Raw genomic sequence first — 24,584 nt, 5'->3', positions numbered from 1 at the left:
ATGTGGGGACACATACCCACTCTTTCATTGGTCACAGCTGATTGGATTAATTACTCTAAGTATTCTAATATTTATGATGGTCAGGGACCTATAGTAGCTAAGGCAAAAAGGGGATTTGGGTCAGAGCCCTTATAAAAATATCACTTTTGGTAAAAGTAGAAATATCACATGATCCAATAATTCCACTATTGGGTATTTGTCCAAAGAAAACAAAAACACTGATTTGAAAAGATATGTGCATCCATATATTTGTTGCAGCATTATTTCCAATAGCCAAGATATGGAAGTAACCCCAGTGTCCACCGATAGACAAATGGGTAAGGGAAATGTGGTATATACATAGATATAGTCAACGAGATATTATGCAGCCACAAAAAGGATGAGATTGTGCCATTTGAGATGACATGGATGGACCTAGAGGGTATTATGCTAAGTGAAATAAGTCAGACTGAGAAAGATGAATACCATGTGATTCAGCTCATAACAGTCTAAAAACAAAAAGAGAACAAACAAACAAAAAGCAGAATCAGATTTACAAATACAGAGAACAAGCTGATGGCTGCCAGAAGGGAGAAGACTGGGGAGTGAGCAAAATAGATGAAGGGGAGAGGCACAGACAGTCCTCCATTTACAAAATGAATAAATGAAGGAGTCATGGGAGCAAAAAGCACTGCATAATGAATATAGTCAGTGATATTGTAAAGTGAGGTAATGGGACAGATGGTAGCTACACTTGTGACCAACATAGTATAATGTATAAACTCATCAAATCATTAAATTGGATACCTGAAACTAATGTGACATTTTGTGTCAGCTATAATCAAATAAATAAATACATAAATAAATAAATAAATAAAATTTGGGGAACCTGAAAGTTCGTCAATGAGTCATCAGTGGGAACTGAAGCAGAAAGGTCAGATTATACATCAGGTGTTCTCAAAATATGGTCCCTAGATCAGGAGTATCAGCTTGGCCCAGACACTTGCTGGTGCTCCCCGAGACCTACTGAAAGTCTGTGAGGAGGACTCCACATCTGGGTTTTACACACTCCGCAGGTGATTGTGATGCCGTTGAACTACGAGAACCAGTCTTGTAAAAGTAGCCAAAGATTGGTTGTAGGAGTAGCCTAATGGGCACCCAGAAGCTAAAGGGAGTCGTTTGGGGAACTCTGTGACTGAAGGAAAATTGTGGGTAGAGGAGAAAGCATCGGATGACAGAAGATCTCCACAGATTCCCTCCACCCCAGTTATGTCTATGCAACTATTGTCATGCTTGTTTTAGGGATTCAGAATGGATCTTGGGTTTCATAGGACCCATTTGGTCTGTTTAGAACCCTGGGTGGTAAGTAGAGATAATCTGTATGAGGGACTTTAAGGCCATAGACATTATAATGAGAGCAGAGAGCTCCCATGTGAGAGCATGAGCTGTCTTCCAATTTCACTGAAACTGTGGTCAAGTGCAGTGTTCTACAGGAAGGGCAGTTCCAGCCCTGAAGCCAGGTTGGATACTTGACATATTTTCTGTAATTCTTAACACAGCCCAGTGAGATGGATCTATAATAGGATCTGTAATAGTTTGCTAGGGCTCCCATAACCAAAACCACTAACTGGGTGGCTTAACCAGCCAATTTATTGTCTCACAGTTGTGGAGGCTAGTAGTCTGAAATCCAGATGCTGGCAAAGTTGGTTCCTTTTTAGCACTTTGAGAAAACGATCTGTTCCCTCCATTCTTCTGTCTTTGACTTGTAGGATATCCACATGGTGTTTTCTCTCTATGTGTGTCTGTGTCGAAATTTTCCCATTCTGCAAGGACCTCAGTCATATTTGCATCAACTCATCCTAATGACCTCATTTTAACTTGATTACATTTGTTAAGACCCTATTTCCAAGTAAGGTCAGATTTGGAGATATTGTGAGTTAGGAATTCAGCTATGAATTTGGGGGGGTACATAAGTGAACCCTATTTTCAAAATGAGAGGTTATATGACTCCCTCAAGGAAGTAGTTTGGTTGCATGATGGCATGCAAATCCAGAGCTCTCCATAAGATTCTGCTGACTCCTATGCTTTTAAAATACCCTTTCTAGGGTGCATCGAGGGGTCTGGATTTGCCAGAAGCCAATCCATTTACCAGAAAAAGTATGGGTGGGGACGGGCAAAGATATCGAACACCTAACATCTATACCAGGGTAAAACAGATGTTTGCCATCTGAGCCTACTTGAAGGATTTAGCCCCCGTGATTTTTGCCCCATAGAATAGTGCCATATATTCATCGGAGGGGGATCAGATGAATTCAGATGACACGATAGGACTCTCAATTCTTTTCTATTGTGTTAAACAGATGGCATCAAACAACAAATTGAGAATATGATGCATGCGAGGGTTACCACAAGCCAGCACGCTTTTGAAGAAAAAAAAAATGTGGAATGCGATCGAAAGAAATCACATAAAGCTGAACAGAGAAGGAAAGTGCTGTTTCTAGTAATCTGGAACCAGAGTGCCTTTGGCCTTTCAGTTCTTCTAAATATTCGCAGATGAGAGAAGAGTGGTCTGATTTACGGTACCACACTAAATGTCCCTTTGTTAGAAAGCAAGAGAAAAGAAATACCATAAATTCTGAGCCTAAATTTTAGAGCTGGATATTAACTTCAAATTGGATTCTGCATATTTTGGGTTGTTTTATAAGAAAAAAACAAAGGAAAGGAAAAAAAAAACCACATAAATCCTTATTTAGAAAAGCATAATGGCTCCAATTTAATAATGAGTTCCTCATTACTGTGCATGGTGGAGGTATCTTTCACTAGCAAGGACCTCTACGTATTTATAGAGAAGTCAGTTCCTCAGAACTTCCTATGGGACATGACGTTGCCTCACATCAAAGCTTTTCTGTCTCGGCTTCCTTTCTTCATTGCATGAGATTGCCTCTTGGCTTACCTTTCTGTCTTCTCCTTTTTTATGCCTTTTGGAGGTTTTACTTCTTTTGGCTCCTAAACCGTATGTGCTTTTCCAGATTTTCTTAGCTTGACCATAAGCTCCTTAAGACTAAGAGTCTATCTTCTGTTTCCTTAGCAATAGACTTGCTAAGGACGCATTTCTATCTTTGAGAAAGATTAAAAAGGAGCGAGTATAATCATTACCATTGACCCCTGGGCCAGTTGCCAAGTGTAGAGGCATTACGTGTTGCTAAATTTCCCCATAATTAAGGCAAGGTGAAGGTTTTATGCAACATCAAGCCTGGACTGTGACTATTTTGTACTCTTATGCTGGCCTAAATTCTTTGAGTCTTATATCCAGGTGTATGAGTCATTACAAATCACTTCCTCCATATTTTCTAAGATAGGGTGCCGTTATTCAGTATTTGGCAGGGAAAGATTTACCCTCAGGAAGCTGGACTTTCCAGAATGCTGGTGGGAGATCCCAACCGGATCAGCTTGGAGGGTGAGCCATAATTGGAGGAATGTGAACTCAGAAAGTAAATTAATATCTGGTTTGTACAACAGACATAAAAGCCCATACATCATAAATACCTTGGAAATATAGTACAAGAGCAGAAAGGGACTTCCCATAAATTAAAATGTTAACTTATGCACCATACTATAGAAGGAGATTTTGCTTTTCTATCTTCTTCTTTTTCCTACTCCCTTTCCTCCCTAGTCCCACTTGATAGATGAAGAAAGATTTAGACTAGAATGCAGGAAAGTTTATATAACAACGTGGATTCTTGCCCAGATCCATCTACCCTCCAACTGTATAGGCAACTGGACCCATCCGCATTTAAATAAGGTCTGTTCTTCAAGAGTGCATTCTCAAATAGCAGTCACCCGGGGTTTCTCATTCTAGTTACTCATGCGAATTGGCTCAGGAGCTTTCTCTGTGCAGTTACACTCTGCTTCCAGATCTCCTGCCTTTGGCATTGCTGCTGGGGAGCTCTGGATCTCTCCAAAAGAGCTAACTGTGTTCCAAAGTTTGCACAAACAGCTCTGAGAATTTTTCAGGGTGAATTTTATAGCAAAGCAGTGAGGCATACGTAAACACCTTATTTGAGAAATGAGTGTCCATTTTCATAAAGTCAGTGTGAATTCTTGGCTCTTGCTAATTTAGCAATAGAAATAAATGGGTTCCTAAACATGTAACCGTAGAAAAATACAAGATCTCTGCTGATTTCTTTTCTAAAGTAAAACGTACCTAAAATAATTATTCTCTGGGTTGAATTTCAAGTCAAAAATTTCATTATATCCAGTTTTATAGGAACTTTTTTTTTTTTTTTTTTTTTTTTGCTTATTTAAGTCCACCTTTAGGATAAACCAGATTTCACGCATCTGAATTGTGTGATGTTTTAAAAAAATGTATAGTTAGAAAAAGGTCTGCGAGAGGCTGCCAGAAATCTGTCAGATCTGTCATTTAGGTCTCCTGGCCCCTTCCTAAGGCCTTTCTGCCCTCCCAGGGCTCCAGACTAGAGCAAATTCAGGTCACCCCTTGAGCCCTCATGCTCTGCATCTTCAACCCCTACTTCTGGACTCACTAGTCTTTCTAGACTATCACCTACAGGCCTTTCCAAGTGATTTGCTTCCCAGGTTACTCACCTTCTTAATCCCTGGGGGGAAGCCATTAGACCTTGTTGAAGCTCATTTTCTAAGGGTGTGGACCAGCCCGGCAGCGGACAAAAGGAGAGCCGGAGCCATCTCCCTTTGATCTGTCTGCGCTTCTGCTACAGCTGTAAATGATGACCAGGACGCGGTCGTTATCTATTCCTAAGGCTGTTGGGGGAACGATGCATCTGTAAAGGCACAGGGTAGGCTGCTGCGACAATCAGGGCTCAGTAATTGTAGTGATGATTCTCCTAATTATTAGGAATTGCTATGATTCGACCCTTCCTTTGCTTTCTATCACATATAGCACTATTAAATTTAAATCTCAGTTTGGTTCTCCTGCTTCTGCCACCTACTCCCTGCCATGGACCTCCCACTGCAGGTGCGGGCATCTGCTGGTTTTCGCCTCTCAAGACCCTCCGTGGCGTTTGCCTCTGAGCAGCCAGAGACTGGCTGAATTGGAGAGTGAAACCCCACCCGAGCTGCGGGGTCCATCGGAGAGCTGGATAATGAAAATATTTCTCTCAGGGCTAGGCTTGGCAAAACCCTCTGCTTAAATTAAAAACACTGTGAAGTTTGGGCCTTATAAATTGACAGTGTGCTTTGAAATAAAGAGATGTTAACAGGACAAAGAATGTGCCAGACTTAGGATATACACATGACTGAACTTATTTCAAGTCAGCTTTATTTCAGTTTTTTTTTGGTTCTTTTTAAAGATGAAAACCGAAAAAAGCCCCCAAAACCACCCCGAGCCCTGGGGGTGGTGCCCTTTCCCAGGACCCCAAATTCCTCGTCATATTTCTGGCACTTCTTCAGTGAGCACATCTCAAACCAGATGTGCCAAACCACTCAGTGCCTTCAGCCCCAGCGTTTTCCTGTCCCACCTCAGTTTCCTGGAGATAGCGGGCGCGTTAGCACCCGGACCGATGACCACATTTGTTTGTTGCTTTCTGACTTTATGAACTTCTGAAACCACCAAACCATCCCTGAAGGGTCACTAGTCAAGGCGTAAACCCTGTAGCAAGGGCAAGTTGGGAGACACATCTGCGGCAGATCTCAGTCCTGCAATGGCCTGGGGCCACAAGCTGCCTTCCAGCCTCCCACAGAGCCTACCTGAGAGCCTGGGAGCACTCCACAGGGAGGGAGGAACAGTCAGGCCTGAGAGGCTCTCCTAGGCACTGGCCTTCCTCCTCTACTGAGAATGTGGCCCTTGCTCCCTTGGAGCCCCGAGATGCAGAGAGCAGCACCCACTAGGGCCTCCGTAGGCGTTCCTGGACCTTGGGTAGGTGGAGACGTCACTTGAGTCCTGAATCCATAGGGCAACTAAACACCATTTTCAACTCTCTTTCTTTTTCTTCTTCTTTTTTTTAAAATTTTATTTATTTATTTGACAGAGAGAGATCACAAGTAGGCCGAGAGGCAGGCAGAGAGAGAGGAAGGCAGAGAGAGAGGAAGGGAAGCAGGCTCCCTGCTGAGCAGAGAGCCTGATGCAGGGCTCGATCCCAGGACCCTGGGATCATGACCTGAGCCGAAGGCAGAGGCTTAACCCACTGAGCCACCCAGGTGCCCCGCAACTCTCTTTCTAATAAGGCTGTCTGGGCCCCTTCCTGCTACCTACCAGTAATACATCCTTTCAAAGGTGAGGTGAAATGAGAGTGTAGGAACAAGTTTCCAACTTGAGAGATGACGTGGTATCTAAAACAAACCAAGTGAAAAGCAAAAGCAGAACCAGGCCTTTAACTACAGACAGCAGACTGGTGGTGGCAGGGCATGGGGTTGGTGGGGAGGATGGACAAAATGAGTGAAAGGGAGTAGGAGGTACAGGCTTCTAGTTACAGAATGTCTAGGGTACCCGGATGAAAGGCACACCATAAGGCATACAGCCATTGGTGTTGTAATGGCGTCTGCCTGGTGACCGATGGGAGCTACCCTTGTGGAGAAGTTGGGTCACTGTGTTGTACACTTGAAACTAATGTCATATCGTGAGCAACCTCTACATCAATAACAAGAGAAAGATGATGGGGGTAGCATTTGTGATGAAACTCACTGTTTGGGGATCTCAGGAACAAGGCTGAAGGTCCAGTCAGACCTGACCTCATCTTAAACCTGTGTCATAGTGAATCCCAATAGTTTACCGAGATCAAACACAAATCCTTTGCTAAGTTCCTGAGGGGTAAAGCAGCTGTGTTTATTTGTTTAATCAACAAAGGCTTATTAGGCAGGAGCTCCATCAGGCAAGGATAGAGAAAGCCACAGAGATAATAAGCCATTGTCTCTGCCTGAAAAAGGAATTCAGGTAAATCGATCACAACAATCCATGGAGGGCACCCAAAATGCTGAAGAAAGCTGAGGTGTAGAAACACTCTCTGCAGAGAAGGCAGAAGTCAAGGAAGACCCTATCCAAAGTGCAACTTCACTTAACTAGCGTGACAAATCACTGATTTTCTGGGTCCTCAAGGACACCTAGGTACATGTTGGGATCCATATTCACATGAGCCTTGGCTGCTCATGTACATTTGGGTCATGCAGTGGCTCTCATACCTTACGGCGTGTTGAAGGCCCCTGGGAAGCAATAAAAATGAGATTCCTTAGTTCCCACTCCAAGAATTTCTGATAATGTTGGTTTGAAGCCGAACCTGAGAAACCTGGTTAATTTTTTAAAATTTATTTTTAATTTTTTAAAAATTTTTTAAAAAATTTATTTGACAGAGATCACAGGTAGGCAGAGAGCAGGAAGAGGGGGGTGGGGAAGCAGGCTTCCCGCTGAGCAGAGAGCCCGATGTAGGGCTCTATCCCAGGATTCTGGGATCATGACCTGAGCCGAAGGCAGAGGCTTTAACCCACTGAGCCACCCAGGAGCCCCACCTGGTTAATTTTTATTAACAAACTTTTCAATTGATTCTGCGGAAAGTAGTTCTCAGGCTGCACTTTGAGTAATGCTGTCAGAGCCCCGAATTTCATGCTCGCCTCCACCAAGGACCGGTCTCTGACTTTCGCCCATTCAATCCTGGTAGCAAGAAAGTAAGTATTTAACTGTTTACTGTAGTTGTTTGCCTCTATTTTGAGACCCAGGGAAAATATACTGGGAATCAGAGGTGTTTGATCTACACACAAATGGGTGTGGACAGAGGAGGGGTTCCGAGCCCCAGCTAAGCGTTTTCTCTCTGTGGAGAAAATGCCAACTACAGTCCTCACAGGCCCCAGCCCTCCTGCGGCGGCGCAGTGGAGGGCCTCTGAAGAAAGCGTGTCAAGAGAGGCTGTGTGAGGTGTTTCTGTAATGAAATACTGTCTTTCCCTGAGGTACCGGGATGTATAAGGCAAAAGGATACGTTCTCAGGCTATAGGGAAGCTCTTTGATGAAGAAAGTGACACTGGATGTTCTCTTATACTTTCACCTGTGATTCTGAACTGAGAAAAATGCTAATGCAAATTAAAAACCAGAGTGGAATTTAGACTTGGCTGGGCGTCGTCTTCTGTGTTCTTCTTATCCCTCCTTCCTCCCCCATTCCCTCCCTTTCTTAAAAAAAAAACAAAGCAACTTTTTTTTACTATAGAAAATATAAAAGCAATTTATTTAAAAAAATAAATCAGAAAGATTTAAAGGTTAAATCCTTTGGAAAATACAACTTGTAGAACTTTTCCAGAATTACGTTGGAGAAAACTTCCCTCTGAACAAGGTCTCCTTCTGAATAATAATAATACTAACATAGATTTTCATCCATTTTTAGTATGTTACTTGTTTTCCATGATGTGAGTAAACAGAGTTTATAGTTCAAGTAAGAGAGAAACACACACACAGGGAGAACGCCATGTGACAAAGAAGGCCAAGACTGGAGAGATAGATATTAGGCCAAGGAAAGGCCTGTCTGCCAGCAAATTACCAGAAACCAAGGAGTGAGGCATGGAAAAGATTTTCCCCTCATTCGGCCCTCAGAAGGAACCAAACCGTCGACACCTCAATTTGAAATTCTAGCCTCTAACACTATGACACAATAAATTTCTGTTGTTTAAGCCGGCGAGTGTATGGCATTTTGTTACGACAGCTCTAGGAAATTAATACATTTACCTAGACACAAAATCTTCTTTCTCAAGGTCCAGGATTGCTGATTGACCAATCGGAGTGGGTTGAGCTATACCAGAACTTGTGGGGAAAGGGATAGGTGCATACTGGTGTGTGAGGAGCCTTGGGGAGGAGGTCCAGGGTACCACAAGGCTGTTAGGCTCCATGTCTTTGCTACAAGGCCTCACAAATCTTGACTCCAGCTTGCTGGAATTAGACCAGTTACTGTTTTGTGCTGAGGCTGCTCTTCTCTGTGGGTGATCAGATCCTTGATTAGCCTACCAGGACTAGGATTTTAACATTACCTTTCTCTGCTCATCTTCCATAAGGAGCCTCACAGCCTATACTGGCAAGTTCCTAGGTTGAGCAGTCCGATTTTTACTTTTGGTTTCTAATTTTAGCTCTGTGACACAAGAGCCATGTGATGTTAGCAGGTCACTTCATATCTCTGAACAGGTTTTCCATTTGTGAAGTGGGTACAGGAATATGAGATTTGTCACAGTATTCCTATAGGAACGTAAAAGAGTTTTGTACACAGTCCGCATTTTCCCAAGTGTGTTTCTATTGTTTCAGAACCTGGTGTGTGTGTCTGTGTGTGTGTGTGTGTGTGTGTGTGTGCGCGTGCCTGAGCCAAGACAATCATTGCTTCTGGAAAAAAAATATAGCACAAAAGTCACAGATTCTCAGAGGACAACCACTTAACATTTGCATTCAAAATAGTAACAAACATCAAACTAAATCCGCAAAGTCTTACTAATTGATAATCTCTAAGGAAAATGGTACACACACCCACACCCACACACACACAGGGAAATTAGAAGAAAATGTAACGGGCAAACAAAGATCTAAATCCCTGCTTAGAGATGATAAATGTTTCCCCAGACAATTTCTACATCCCAAGGGAGGCTGGTATCTGGAAAAACACATTGCTGACGTAATGAGAACCTTGCCCAGAGGAAGCACCTTCTGCTGAGGGTGATAGAGGCCTCTGGACACAGACAGGGTTTCTTGGCTGTGAGGCTCCAGCCTGTCTTTCTAATAGCCCCAGTCTTCCACTTATGAACTGATGATCCTGCATCTTTCTCTACGATGTTATGTTGGAATACTTGAAAGTGAAGTCAAGTTTGTGAAATTATATGAGAAGTTATGGAAACAAAGGAACTAAAAGACAACAATAGATTCTGTGGGTTAATTTATCTTTCTCTTCTAAACCACGAGGATGCTTGTGGTAATCACCGGTCGGGCGTATCCCAGCCAGCAGGGTTCTTCATCTCTGTCTTATATAAACCATGTGTGTTTCATCGATTTGCATCCGTCTGCCCAAACACTTACTGAACAGAGCAGCGGAAGATCACACGGTGTAGAGATGGAACCAAACACAGGAGCTTGATGGGAAAACTTTCCAGATCAGCAGGCTGTGGGCAGAATTGCACACCCAGAAAGCCAAGAGCATATGCAGGGTTTTCCATGTGCATTTTTGACTTGGGAAATCGTCGGGATGAGGAAATCCAATTCCCCAGCAGCCTTCTTCCCTGACGTTGCCCAGGCTCATGCACACTATGGGCACTTTGGCTTGATTATTTGAGGATACACTGGTGAAACTCCAACCGACCTTGATTTAGAGCAATGAAATATTCAGATTGAGGACAGGCAGATGATGAATATTTAGTTGGAGGGATCTTGTGAGATAAAAGAGGCTGTCTTTATAATCTCTGGAATGTCAGCATATGTGGAGAGGAAGGTGTGTGACAGCTCAGCTGAGCGAGGCTTTGGACCCAAGTGCAAATGTTTATTTGGGCATTGGACTCCTTCCCAGACCATTGGGCCCTAATATCTAGACTGGTTTCCCCATCCTCCTTTTGGCCCAGGTGCTTGTAAAAGAACTCAGGAAGAAGCAGTTTCTTTTCTCTTCCCTAGGCCAAGCTACCTCCAAACACTAGGTTTCACATGCAAGGTTGAACTCATGTACTAAACAGAAGTCAAGCCCAAGACCTAAGCTGCTCTTAGGTCACAAATAAATGTCCTGTTAAACGTGGGTCTTCACTAACAATTTCTGTCTGGTAACACTCCCAGCCACGTGTCTGACCACGGGTCAGAGGTGAAAAGAAGGCAGCCGGTTCACTGAAGGCTTTGTTTTCATTGGCCCGTAATTAGAGACAGAAGACATTGCTCATTGGTGGCTGGAGGGCTCCTTGGGCATTTGCGAATCCCTCCCTGAGGCAAAAATGAGAGTGGGAGTTGGATCGATGGTATGTAGAAGCATTCCAGACCTGAATCTAAGTATTGTTTCTGAGGACCTCTGCACGTAGGCCCAGCGAGACAAAGCAAAATCATCTGGCAAGGCAGAGCAGAGCGGAGGAGGGGAGGAGAGTTGGCTGTGAGTGCGTAGTGTATGGACCTTTGGCCAGCAAGTGTCTGTTAGCATTGCCACCACAGTGATGCACGTATGTGTGGCCAGACCAGAGGGTGTGGGTGCGGGTGGATGGATTCGCTGATGAATGAGCTCCCCAGCAGTTCCTGAATTCCTGTGGCTGGTCACTTCAAGTGTTTTCATTCATGGGTTAGGCTTAGGCCAAGACAGAAAAGGGCCCTCTTGAGGTCATGCTGTCAGCACCACAGCTCTCACCAACTGTCCTCTTCCATTTCTTTCCTCTTCAAATGTATTGGAAACTTCCTCTGCTGTTTGCAGAGAATGAAACTTTCCTTCCTTGTGGAAAACACTTGTTGCAGAATATATGAGCATAGGAAAGGCAGTCATTGAGTCTAGGTGGACAGGACAAGGATTTTATGAGAACATGTCAGTTCTCCTTGGCATATGTCACCACTTCCCAACCCCCTCTGTGCAGAAATTCTGTCTTATTCTTGCAATCCAGTTTCTAGTCAAAATCATCCCAAATGGGGGTGCCTGGGTGGCTCAGTGGGTTAAAGCCTCTGCCTTTGGCTCGGGTCATGATCCCAGGGTCCTGGGATCAAGCCCCACATCGGGCTCTCTGATCAGCAGGGACCCTGCTTCCTCCTCTCTCTGTCGGCCTCTCTGCCTACTTGTGATCTCTGTCTGTCAAATAAATAAATAAAATCTTAAAAAAAAAAATCATTCCAAATGAAATGAGACAATTGGCTTTAATTCCCCCCTCATAAGGGAAGGGGTACCCATTTGCTGCCTTGTACTCTTGCCTTTTCCTAATTGTCTTCTAGGCATTCCCAGTGAGGATCAATCATCTCTCTCTCTCTCTCTCTCTCTCTCTCTCTGTTTTCTCGCTTCTAATTCAACTTCAAAGCCTCACTCCCATCACATCTTAACCAGCTCTTTGCAAATTCCACCTGCTTCCCCTATAAAACTCAGTTAATATACCTCTCAATCTGGAGCTTGGCAAACCAAGCCTCAGTTGTCACAAAAAATAACATCTCTGCAGACAGATTTAGTGGCTGGATTTTTAAAATGATATTCTGGAGAATAGCAGCTACAGCAAAACAAGTTTCTCTTTGCTGGTAAAGTCATGAGCCTCTGGCAATAGCTAAAGATACAGCTGTTGGGAATGGGGTCATGATAATTATAATTGTTACCATTTGTTGAGCTATCACTAAGTGCCAGGAATCATTCTGAGTACTTGATTAAAAATATCTCATGTTTATAGCAGCAATGTCCACAATAGCCAAAATATGGAAAGAACCCAGATGTCCATTGACAGATGAATGGATAAAGATGATGTGAGATTACACACACACACACACAGACACAAACACACACACGTGCACGCATGCACGTGTGTGCGCATGCACACAAGAATACTATGCAGCCTTCAAAAAGAATGAAATTTTTGACATTTGCAATGACGTAGATGGAACTAGATGGTATTATGCTGTGATGACATTTCTAAGTCAGTCAGAGAGAGACAAATACCATATGATTTCACTCATATGTAGAATTTAAGACACAAAATAGATGAACATAGGGGAAAAGAAGGAAAAAAAAAACAAGATAAAAAGAGAGAGGGAAACAAACCATAAGAGATGCTGAACTCTAGGAAACAAAAAGAAGGTGCTGGAGGGGAGATGGGGGAATGGGGTATTTAGGTGATGGGCATTAAGGAGGTCACTTGATAAAATGAGCACTGGGTGTTGTATGCAACTGATGAATCACTAAATTCTACCCCTGAAACTAATAATATACTATATGTTAGCTAAATTAAATTGTATAAAGAAATTTTTTAAAAAAAGGAATTAGAATGGCAAAAAAAAAAAAAAAGCCACCTCATGTAATCTCACAACTAAATGCAGAAGTCACAATTACTATCCTTATTTTCAGATAAGGGAAATATGCTTTTTTTTCTGATTCCTCAAACTAGAAAATGGTAGAGTAATTTAAAACCCAGATGGAAGAATTTAAAAGGAAAAAGAAAATTAAAAGAAAGAAAGAAAGAAAGAAAGAAAGAAAGAAAGAAAGAAAGAAAGAAAGAAAGAAAGAAAGAAAGAAAACCTTTGCTCATAGTGAAAATGGATATTTCTGATTTGGGGTTATATGACCAGAAATATTTGATTCTCTAGTTTGGCAGCAATAATCTACAAGATTCTACTTAGTAAAATGTGGAAGAATGGCAGATGTTTACAGATGTCCTTTAACTGGCATGAAGGGTTCTTACTAGGAGACCCCAGGATTGTGAGGAATAGTGTTTCACCCAAAGCTGAACACAGCTTCCCTCTGCTTATCTGCACCCAGATCTTTCTGGAGGAAAGAACACTTGCACAGAATTGGGAAACGTCCCTCGACATTTTTGTATACAGGTTCCCAGTCAGAATAGCTGTGACCACACTGTCCTCTAACTGACCGGAGTAACCAGACAGGAGCTATAAAGCCAGATGCCAGAGTGAAGTGACCTTCTCAGTTGACACAACGCATGTGAAGGAACTCTTTGGCTTTAATACACCTTTAGCAGTGTTAACTCCTAAAAGATAAGGACGTCTGTGCCCCTACAGATCGAGTACCTAGTAAGGGCCAAGTGAGGGTTTATCAAATAAATGAAAGCCACACACCAAGTTTATGCCAAGTTGGGAAAACTCTGGAATTTTCAGACTGGAATGTTCAGACTGGAATATTCCACATTTGGTAAGCACTTGTGGAGGAGGTGTTAAGCTGAGGTCTTCAGAGGATCTGTGAACCCTCTGAAATGATGTGCAAAACATCATGTCCACTTGTGGGAATTTTGGTGAGGGTCTTTAGCATTCACCAAATTCTTAAGAAAGTTCTTAAGCCAAATTACTGAAGAATTACTGCTTTGCGGTTTAAAAAGCAATCACACTTCATTATTTTATTTTATTATACAACAATGCTATGTGAAGGACATCATCACATCCCTACTTTATAGAAGGAGAAAATGTGAAATTGAGAAAAATGGCACAGGTATTATATAAAAAAGTGTTCTCACTGCAGATGTCTGTTCTAGCCACTTGCTGTGTGAGTGCCTGTGTGCCCTTGTGTGTGGAGAGGAAGAAACAACAGTGAAATGTTAAAGTAGATCCCACATTCCTGGTTGGATGCTTGCTTTCCTTCCAACTCAAGAGTCAAAGGATGGGACCATGTCTCCCCACTCCCTCTGCCCCTCCCCCTCCCCCACACTCCTCCCACCTGTGTTTCCATTCCAAGAAACTGCTTGATAGAAGCCGGCTCTGGTTTTTAGCTCAGGCCCTGATGCATCGCCCAACCCAGCAGAGTAGTTTAAGAACCAGAGAAGAAATGTATCACCATTTACTTTTGAGCTTAATTTCTTTATCTATATAATGGAGTTAAAAATACCACTTACTATGAACCCGAATACACTTCTTTCTCCTTCTACAGGCAGCTGAAAGCCTAAGTGACTTCTGGATCGGTCCTCTTTCCTGGATGCTTCCTACTGCCTGACGTCTGGGACTCGTTTCCTCATCTGCAAACTGAACGAGGTAATTTGGTCGGTGACTTTTAGCTCTAAAGTGCTTTTTCGATGATACTGTTGCGAAGAAGTGAATGGGGCATGGGCAAGAGAAAATATAAAAGCAAAAGAACATCTGCTTGGTTAGGGGTCCTGGAATCGTCATCTCCCTCCACTGGTATCTGGGTTCGTCCTTTTCCTTCTCACTGCATCTTGAGTGGCGACATCACTGCTTTCTCCCACATCTTCAGGAAATCCTGCAAGCCACACCTAGGCACTTCAAACACTGATGCTGGTGGAGGCAGCCAGGGTAGAGGGTGCTTCTGGTCTCCTGGTTTCCCCCACCCTCCTGCTGGGAGAATGACAGGTCACATGGGGGAATTCTAACACTCCTGGGAAGTGGTTTTCCTACCAACAAAAGGCAACTCAGAAACACACTGACAAGTTCCCCCTGGGGCACTGCGGAGGGTTGGCTGGATGACCTGGGTAGGTCTTTCAACTCTCAGAATGGGTGATTCTGTGATTCTTCTTCATGACTAGATCGCCCAGGGATTAACACAGTCTCCCTCAGCAAGGAGAAATGGAAGACAGAGTCTGACTCATGAAAAGTAAGGGGGGTTAAGTCCCAGTCTGAGTCAGTGGACCTCATGTTTTGCGTTTGGGGATCAGAGCTATGCTGTTGCACAACTCTAGGGGGTGCTCATTCTATGGTCAAAGGCTCCCCTTGGAGCATAGTTTAACCTGTGACCCCCTGACACAAAGCGACGCCGCTGCCCTGTTTGTGATGCCTTAAGGTCCTTCATTTCATCACAGACTTTCATAGCCTTTGGAGGTTGAAATCTCAGTGTCTGGGGAGTACTTTCATCATAGCTCCCTTACAAAACCTGGCAAAATCCCACATCCCCATGCATATGTTGGAACAAAAATGTGATTGATAAAGAAAAGAGGCTAAATGGGGGGTTGGGGTGATGAGTGGTTTATACATCCAGACAGCAATTCAAGCTTAACACAAGAGGCAGAAAAATGTACTGTGCCATTTTACCCTGTACTCTGACCAGATAGCACTTCCTCCATTGACAGAGGGGTTGTGACCCAATAAACTCCTCATAAGTTGAAAATATCCTAAGTCGACAGGATATGTGATACACCTAACCTACAGAACATCACAGCTTAGCCGAGTCTACCTGACATATGCTCAGAACACTGTTAGCCTATGGTCGCTCTGCATCATCTAACACCAGCCTATTTTATAAGAGAGTGTTGAATAGCTCATGTCATTTATTGAATCATACCGGAAGTGAAAAACAGAATGGTTGTAAGTGTAGGGGTTGTTTACCCTCGTCATCGGGCCGCTGCCTGGGTGGCTCGTTGATGCCTAGCATCACGGGAGAGCATTGTATGGCATATCACTAGTCCGAGAAGAGATCCCAGTATTGCAAATGTGAAGTACGGTTTCTTTCTTTTTTTCTCTTTAAGATTTTTAAATTTATTTGACAGAGACACAGAGAGAGAGCACAAGGAGGCAGACTGGCAGGCAGAGGAAGAGGGAGAGAAGCAGGATCCCCGCGGAGCAAGGAACCCAATGTGGGACTTGATCCCAGAACCCTGGGATCATGACCTGAGCCAAAGGTAGAAGCCTAACCAACTGAGCCACCCAGACTTCCCTGAAGTATGCTTTCTACTGAATGCATATTGCTTTGGCACCATGATACAGTTGGAAAATCCTGTCAAACCTCTGTTTTTTGTTTGTTTGTTTGTTTTGGTAAGAATCTTAGGTGTTGGAATTAGTTTAGTCTGTTGTATCAAGCAGGGTGGACGTAAGTGGCTTCATCAGTTGATGGGTTTCTTTATTCATGTGACCAGTTTACCACCTAATAACTCCCATTCCCCAGCTGCTGACCGAGGGTCAGGTGCTTCCCAAACAGTACGTCACTGGATCTTTCCAGCAACCATAGGAGGTAAGTATTACTCTCTCTATTTTATAAGAAGAAAACTGGATCTCAAAGAGGTTCATAACTTGCCCAAGGTTACTCAACGCAAGTAGCTGGGTTAAGGTTCAAACTCACAGCTACCTGATTCCAAAGCTGCCCCCTTACCAGGACACCAACCTGGTCCCTTCCTCTCTATGATGCCATTATGTTTTTCTTGAGCAAATGTAGCCAGAACTGCTCCATGACTTGCCCTACGGTAGAACTAGTAATAATAACAAGAGCAATGCCTGTAGAACTTATTATGTGCCAGGAACGTTCGTGAACACCCTCTAATGTCTTAAATAACTTATTCCTTGTAAAGTCTTCCAAGGTAGGGATCGAGCCCCATTTCTGGATGAGGAGCGAAGACATGGAGAGGTTGTGAAACTGGCAGCAAAGTTACTGGGCTAGTCGGTTAGGGGCGGAGCTGGGAATCAAAGCCAGACTGCCGGGCTCTGGAGGCTGTGCAGTCTGTCGCTCGGCTGCGGGAGCAGCTTGTCAGGGGGCAGACACTCCGTGGAAACCCACTGCCCTGTTCAGATTTGTCCAGACTCACATTAGACGCAGTTTGTGGAAGGTTTATACACTAGTAGGGAAAAATACTAGTAAGTCAAGGAATCAGGCCTCTAACCCTTGCTTTCTGTTGCTTGGTTGTCCAACACACCCTGTTTCAGGCAGGGTCATCAAGCTAAGGGCAGCCATGCTTTCTTGTCATTCCTTGGGGACCCCTGTGGGCAAGCTGGGAATCACACTACTCTGGGGGACGGGAGCGGGACAAGAGGACGAGCCACAGAGCCACAGGTCCTGAAGGGCAGGTAGACTTAGTTTTCCCATTTTTCTTCTCACTTCTTAATTGCTGCTCTGCGTTTTCAGAAAAGGGAAGTTAATTCTTTGGAATTCCTAGGAACTGGAGGGTTTTGAGCCTGTAATGTTTATGAATCTGCTGAGGACACTGGGAAATGAGACTTCTTTTTATGTATGAAGTCATAGTTTAACCCAAACCAAAAAAATAAAAAGCCTGAGAGAGTCTGCGGGGATCAGAGCTGGGTATTGTGTTACAGAAATTTTCCATTTCAGACACAAACTACATACGGCAGCATGTGGGCCAAAAACGGCAGAGTGAGACTCTAGGGGGGGCTGAAGTAATAATACCTCGTCCTTTAATCCTGAGAAGTATAGCCAGGTTCTCAGGGAAGGCTGTCTGGAAGGTCTGGATCAGGTCACACTTATATATCTGGGTTTTAGAATGATGCTAATAGCCTCATCGCGGGGTATTAACTTTGGAGAGCTCTCTAGGATGTCCCAGGATGTCAGTGCCTCAGTTTCCAATATCTGAAGATGAGACAGATGCCTCAAAATTTGTTGAATGTAGTAAAAGTGTTATACACACGGACTATATAATAATGGTGGGGGGATAAGGCTAGTTATATTATTAAACAGTAACTAATAAGCTAGCATTTACCCAAGCTTTACTGCACATGAGCCACTGTGCTAACGATTTCTAAACATTATCTCATTTCATCCTTCCAAGCTGTTGAGATCCGTGGTGTCATTTCCCCATTTTATGTGTGAGGAGACTGCGGTTTAGAAATGCTAAGTGACTGAACAAGTTCATAACCTTGGGGGGTAGACAGGGGTCTCAAATCTAAGTCGAGTGTGGCACCTGTGAACTAACACCTTCTCCTGTCTCCCCAAGGACAGGCAACCTTGGCCCATACTGCTCTGCTCCTGGGCTGAATCTTGTAAGAAGTCTCTGGGTATCCCCCAGAATAGGGGACATCACTTGTTTGGTAAAATATGTTCCTTTGGCCTCTCCTTCCAGCTTTTAGCAGTGGCCCTTTCAGCTTACCATGACAGTACCTATTTTTAAGAACTGTTGCCTCTGGTTTTCCAGGTAGATAAACTGGTCTTGGTCCCTTGGGCTCGATTCTGAAACGGGTGTTACCTCGAGCCTGGGTTCTTACAGGTCGATATCCTTGACCAGTCCCATCACCACCACCAGGAAACGCAGGCAACGAGAGTCTCTGCCCTCTCCCCACCCCCACCACACCCCCCACCCTATCCCGGACCCACTGAATCAGAAACTCTGAAGATGGAGCTCAGCAATCCGTATTTTAACAAGCCTCGAGCTGATTCTGAGAAGCCAGAGTTTGAGAACCACGGGCCTCAGGGGCAGATAAAGGAGAGAGTTAAATCAGGAATAGAGGTCTATGATTCTTAACAGCTGCTAGTGACTCATTCTCCCCAGTCATTCCCTTCTGGGTTTCTGTCCTTTTTAGGATGAAGGATTTGCTTGCAATCCCATCTTGTGTGATAAATTTCATCAACAGTGTCCATTCCTTTCTCAATCGACGTGCGTGAGGCGACTCCGAGCCTTCTCCACTCCCACGTGCATGCGTAGCCCACTTCTGTTTTTGGAGCCACTTGCTCAATTTCCAGTCGGGGAGATTAGCTTCAAGTTACTCTTCATGTCAGAAGAGAAAAATAAGTTTGACTAAATCTGCAGTTCTAGGTTGAATTGAAGAATTCCAGAACTGGGGTTAGTGCTCCGAAAGTGATTTTTAAAGGCTCTGAACACTGCCACACACGAGCCAAGAGGCGCCCTGTCCCCCTCTCTCCTGCCTGCCCTGCCTAAAATTCACAGCACAGAGTGAAGCTGAAAATGGGAGAAAATCATTGCTTCAGTTTTCAAATGTAAGCTCTGACTCAAGCTTTGTCTGCCTCTCGCTCTCACAGGGCCCGCCTGCCCCTCAGTGGGAAAACTCAAACTGCATGCACATTGCAGAACAACAAAATAGAAAAAATCTTCTTCCTTCCAGTTGCTTCTCCAGAGACCAGTGTCAAATGGGTCTGCATTCCACCACGAATCTGCCTTTTAATAACCATGTAAGCCTAACTTTCTATAAAAATTATTCAATAATTTATTCAATAAAATTTGAAAAAATTTTCAATAAAAATTATTCAATAAAAAAGTTTGTGAATTGGTTACAAAAGCCTTTCTTGTCATCTGAGATGCTACCCTTCCTAATTGAAAAATAGTAGGAAATTTTATTCAGCTCTGCCAGAAAATGCAAACTGCAGTAATGGATGTGACCTGTGTTTAGCATCTTTGCGGGGGACATGTTCCTTTATCTCAACAGGGTTTCACTAACATGACGTTCTGGTTTGAGGGGGTCTCTGGGGCCCAGCTTCCATCTCTAAATAAGGTAAAATGAGCATGAAAACGTGGTTTCTGTTGCCAGAAGCTATTTTTGAGTTTCAACGAGTTCTCAGTGCTTTGTGCGACTAAGCCAGTCTGACTCTAATTCACTGTGGACTTAAACTGAAGAACATAGGCCACGAACAGGGGTTAGTTACATGCAAATGAAGACAGGCTGCATGATGGGTATTAAACCCCAACCTGGCAGACGGGGAGCCCCTGCCTAGCGATCTTTCCTGAGATGCTGTTGCAGAAATGTGGCTGCAGCCCAAATTCAATGGGAGAAAAGGACAATACTGGGCCTTCATGTGGTCTTCTCTTTCTGACACATACTTCCTGTTCTCTGCCTCAAAGACCTTTGCCTCTCAGATTGCATGGTGTTGCTATTATGAAACAAAAATAAATGTTTTGACTACAACATAAAATTTTGAATAAAAATGTTGGAAAGAGATGAGCCTGAGTTCAAAATCTGACTTATCTCTCTCTCTCTCTTTTTTAAGATTTTATTTATTTATTCGAGAGAGAGACCAGAGAGGTAGAGCAAGAGAGACCAGAGAGGGAGAGGCAGAGGGAGAAGCAGACTCCCCGCTGAGCAGAGAGCCCGATGAGGGGCTCAATCCCAGGATCCTGGGATCATGACCTGAGCCGAAGGCAGAGGCTTAACCAACTGAGCCCCCCAAGCACCCCTAAAATCTGACTTATCTCTTAATAGCTATCTGCTTTTGGACAAGTTACTTAACCTCTCTGAGACTTGGGTTGGGTTCCTGTCCTATAAATTGGAGAAAAATGATAACCATTGGGTTGCTATGAAGACTGATTTGAATAATGTCCAATGTTGGCATTTAGTAGGTATTACTATTATTTATTTTGTCATCTTAAACTCCACTGGTATAAACAATAAATTTACATGCTAAAACAAAAATTCCCTATTGCCTAGGTACATACATATGGGAGATAAATATATATAGATGTGGACAAATAGATAATTGAAAAATTTTATATATATAAATACAGTTTTATATATAAAATATAAAATAAAACTATACATATTATATTATTATAAAGTATATAAATAAACTATAGCTTTATATAATTTGTTATATATAATATATAATTTTATTTAATATATATATATAAAATTACATTTACACACTAATCAGCTTGAGAAACAGTAATCTTTCTTTTTTCCTTTCTTTCCTTTAACCTCACTGTGAACACTACATTCATCCTGGCATCCTGGGTGATACGGATAGGCTCCAGGTAACTGGGGCCCCACCCTCACAGGACCCGTTAGCAAAGTATGACTTGTTGCTTCTGTCTCTCCCAAGTCTAGTGGAGTCATGATTTCATCGTGGTTGACTCACCCTTCCTACGGATTTGGTCCTGTGAGAAATGTCAAGGCATGCATTTTTCAAGCTATGCCCACAGCAAAAAAATACACTTAGAATATTTTGTTTGAAAAGAATTTAGTGACAATTTGATGTCCTAGTAGACTCCGATTCTGGTATTTTTAAAAAATATATATGTATATATACTCAAAAACCCAAGAAATAAGCGATTAATGTCAAAACATTATTATTTCGACTTGTTTTGTAAGTCAACTTTTGATTAAAGTGACTCACAAATTCAATATTAAAAAAGTGGAGAGAGGCACCTGGGTAGCTCAGTTAGTAAAGCAACCAACTCTTGGTTTCCGCTCAGGTCAGGACCTCTGGACTGAGGCCCCTGTTGGGCTCCATGCTGATCCTGGAGTCCGCTTGAGATTCTCTCTCTCCTTTCCCTCTACCCCTCCCCTGGTCTCCCTCTCTCAAACAAACAAACAAACAAATAAATAAATAAAATCTTTTTTAAAAAGCTGGAGTCTGTATGAAAAGAGAATTTTAGAATGTATTAGGATACAAGTACAGGCATTTCTTTTGTTTAAACACACACACACACACACACACACCCTGAGGTTTAGAAAATGCCCCTGGCAGAGGAAGGCAGAGAAGCGGAGCATGCGTGGTAGGAGCTGGCAGAGAAAGCATTAGGTCATCTGCTCCATCCTGCCACAGTGAGATTATCCCCCAGATGGCAGTTTATGTTTCTGTGGTTTGCTGAGGGCTTGGGCTACTTTTAAGTAATTTTCTTCAAGGTCTTTGAAACCAGTTTAAAATTATTTGGTGAACTTTTCATTCTATCACATGCTTTAGCAAAATCTACCACAATCTAATAAGCATCTGGATATGTTCTCTGTGATGCAGCCTGGAGTCTCCTCTTCTTAAATTTCAACGCTCTACTTCAAATCTCTTTACCTACCTGGTGTTTACATTTTTCCCAGGTACTGCGTGTTTTCACTCAGTCTGGTTACACAACCCACTGGAGCCTCCTTAAGGTGCATGCCTGTGTCTCCAACAGAGACTTTACAAACGAATTAAATGTAAGGTGGTAATAAGTAGGTCATCGTTGAGGGTTACAACCTGTTTTGTTCTTTGCTTCATTTTCTTTATTTTGTTCTTATTCTTTTTTTAGAGAGAGAGGGAGAGTGGGGGCCAGAGGGAGAGGGAGAAGGGAGACAGAGAAACTCAAGCAGGCTTCACACGCGGCACAGAGCCGACACAGGGCTCCATCTCACAACCTGAGATCCTAACCTGAGCTGAAATCAAGAATCAGACACTTAACCTACGGAGCCACCCAGACATCCCTCTTTGTTTCATTTTTAATTCAGCCAGGACCAGGTATTTCTTAAGGGTCAATTACAAGAAAGACACTGGGCCATAGCTCTTCAGCTCTGGACCTTGCCCACATTTTTTCTCCCTGCTCTGTGCGAAGGTAATTACACACACACACACACACACACACACACACACACACATCTTTGGCTCATCTGGTTGGTTTTGTTTTTGTTTTTCACATTTAGTACTTGTGTAATGTTTTGTTTTCCAAGCTCACAAAGTTGACTTAGAAGAATTTTTCTCAAACTTCTGGTTGAAAATAATCACCTGGGAGCAAAAATGCAGTTTCTTGGGGCTTCTAAGTCAGTTACAGGTTCTTTAAAATTAAATAAAAGAAGGTTCACATAATCCTTGGCATATATGTTCAATAGGGCTGAGGAAGACATCATATATTATTTATTTGTTTGTTTGTTTGTTTTATTTTAAAATTTTTGTTTTATTTTAACTTATTTCTTGTATTTCTAGCAGGTTTCTCATCTGATTCTTGTCAATAGGTAAGTTTAGGGACCACTGGAGGAGGAGATGATCTCCTGGGTCATTTTCAACTTTAACACAGCACACTTCACATGATCCTGATGACTTTTCTCAGCCGTCTTCGTTGATCAATGACATTGACTGTCTTCTTTAACCTTTGGCCCCAAAGTGCTCTTGCCACCTGAGATTCCATAGCAGATACCTGTATCTCCAGTAGTGACTTACACACTAACCCACAGAATTTCTTCAATGCCTCAAACTTTTACTTAACTCTTTATTTTTATTTAGGGTTTTGAAATTTGTCATCATGCCTACTGAGACCACTCTGTAAGTGGTCTTACAGTCTTAAGGTCTACTGAGACTACTCTGGGGGAGAGTCCACATTTTATGTCTTTCTGTTTATTCTTCATTTGTGTTCACACAGAGTTTTGCTCTCAGATAAGGAGATTTTGTTCCTGATTTAATTTTCTCTTTAATGTTTTTTAAATGTTTTGCTCCATGGGTAAAGAATATGTCATTTCATTACATATACCAAGAGGCATACGATTTAGGAACCCTAGTTTTCTCCTCACTGGGGCAGCTGTTGGGTACTCATATAACCTCCTAATCCTTTATAAAAACTTAATCGGACAGCTGCCTTGATAATATGGACTTTCAATAACAGCCTCTGTTGAGGAAAATAATATCCCATTGTAGTACGTCTCACAGATTAATGATGTCTCTACAAAGAAATGTTGAATGGACAGGAGTTCCTTAAACTGGGAATCGAGCTGAACGTTGAAAAAAAAAATCACCTTTAAAAATTTCTGCGTAAGATGGAATTATATTCTTTGGTTTTAGCAACTGCTGGTATCTTTGTTATATGAGTGGTTTAATTAGGCTGTTTCTGTGTAGTGGAACAGCCCTTTAAAGTACTTTTAACAAGGATACTATTGTTAAAAGAAAAACAGCTCTTTCATCGGAGCTATTAAAATTATAGGGAGAAAAATGAAAAATCACCCCTGGCAGCATATTTTTGAGTTCAGCTGTGACTTCTCCAGCCTAATCACCAAAAAGCTCTGCGAGGCACTCCTTGTTTACACAGCAGTTTGATCTGGATTCTTGTAAAATTAACATAGGTTGGCAAATTAAATCGAACACCACCACCCTCCAGGACATAAAATGTAAAGGAGATTAAAACACATACGGGGAATGTTCCTGTAATCACTCAGCGTAAACTCAGATCGAGTGAAACAAAAATCTTGCTTGTGAATATAATTGGGTGCAGAGTATCAACCCATAGTTAATGTTAATTACTTTTTATATATACCTACACCATTTTTCAAATATACCACTAAAATAGATGTCTTTGTTTCCTCACTGATTTTTTTTTTTTTAAATCAGAATTTACTAGAGACATCTACTTGGTTTTCAAGTTAAGCAGGTCAGTAGTTTTGCACTATCACAGTTTAAAATCTCCCCCAAGAACTCACGAAATAAGCATCTTACATTGTTGGTGGTTAATTACATTAGGAAATTCAGTCTCTTTGAACTTCTCCTCAAAAGGGATTTTTCTTGTACATGAAAAAGACTCACAGGTAATCTGAAACTTACGTCCCAATAGTATTTGACAGGAAATACTCCTCAGCCTTCTCCAAGTTTATTTAGAAGTTCAAATGAAAAGACTCCAAAATTTTA

At 42.5% G+C, this 24,584-nt stretch overlaps 1 protein-coding gene and 1 long non-coding RNA gene across 23 annotated transcripts in view; one reads left to right on the top strand and one right to left on the bottom strand.

Moving 5' to 3' along the window:
* Window positions 1–14,573, top strand: part of LOC125097105 (uncharacterized) — a 34,692-nt gene extending 20,119 nt beyond the window's left edge. The window contains exon 3 of the long non-coding RNA XR_007126495.1: window positions 14,481–14,573. This is a non-coding gene — a long non-coding RNA (uncharacterized LOC125097105). The remainder of the gene's footprint in view (window positions 1–14,480) is intronic.
* PHLDB2 (pleckstrin homology like domain family B member 2) overlaps window positions 1–24,584 on the bottom strand; it is a 219,602-nt gene that overhangs the window by 179,825 nt on the left and 15,193 nt on the right. The gene's annotated exons all lie outside the window — the stretch shown is intronic.

This window comes from Lutra lutra, chromosome 1 (assembly GCF_902655055.1).
Source record: "Lutra lutra chromosome 1, mLutLut1.2, whole genome shotgun sequence".
Classification (NCBI taxonomy): Eukaryota; Metazoa; Chordata; class Mammalia; order Carnivora; family Mustelidae; genus Lutra; species Lutra lutra.
The sequence above is the reverse complement of the archived record's forward strand: the minus strand, read 5'-3'. Positions and strand labels throughout refer to the sequence as shown.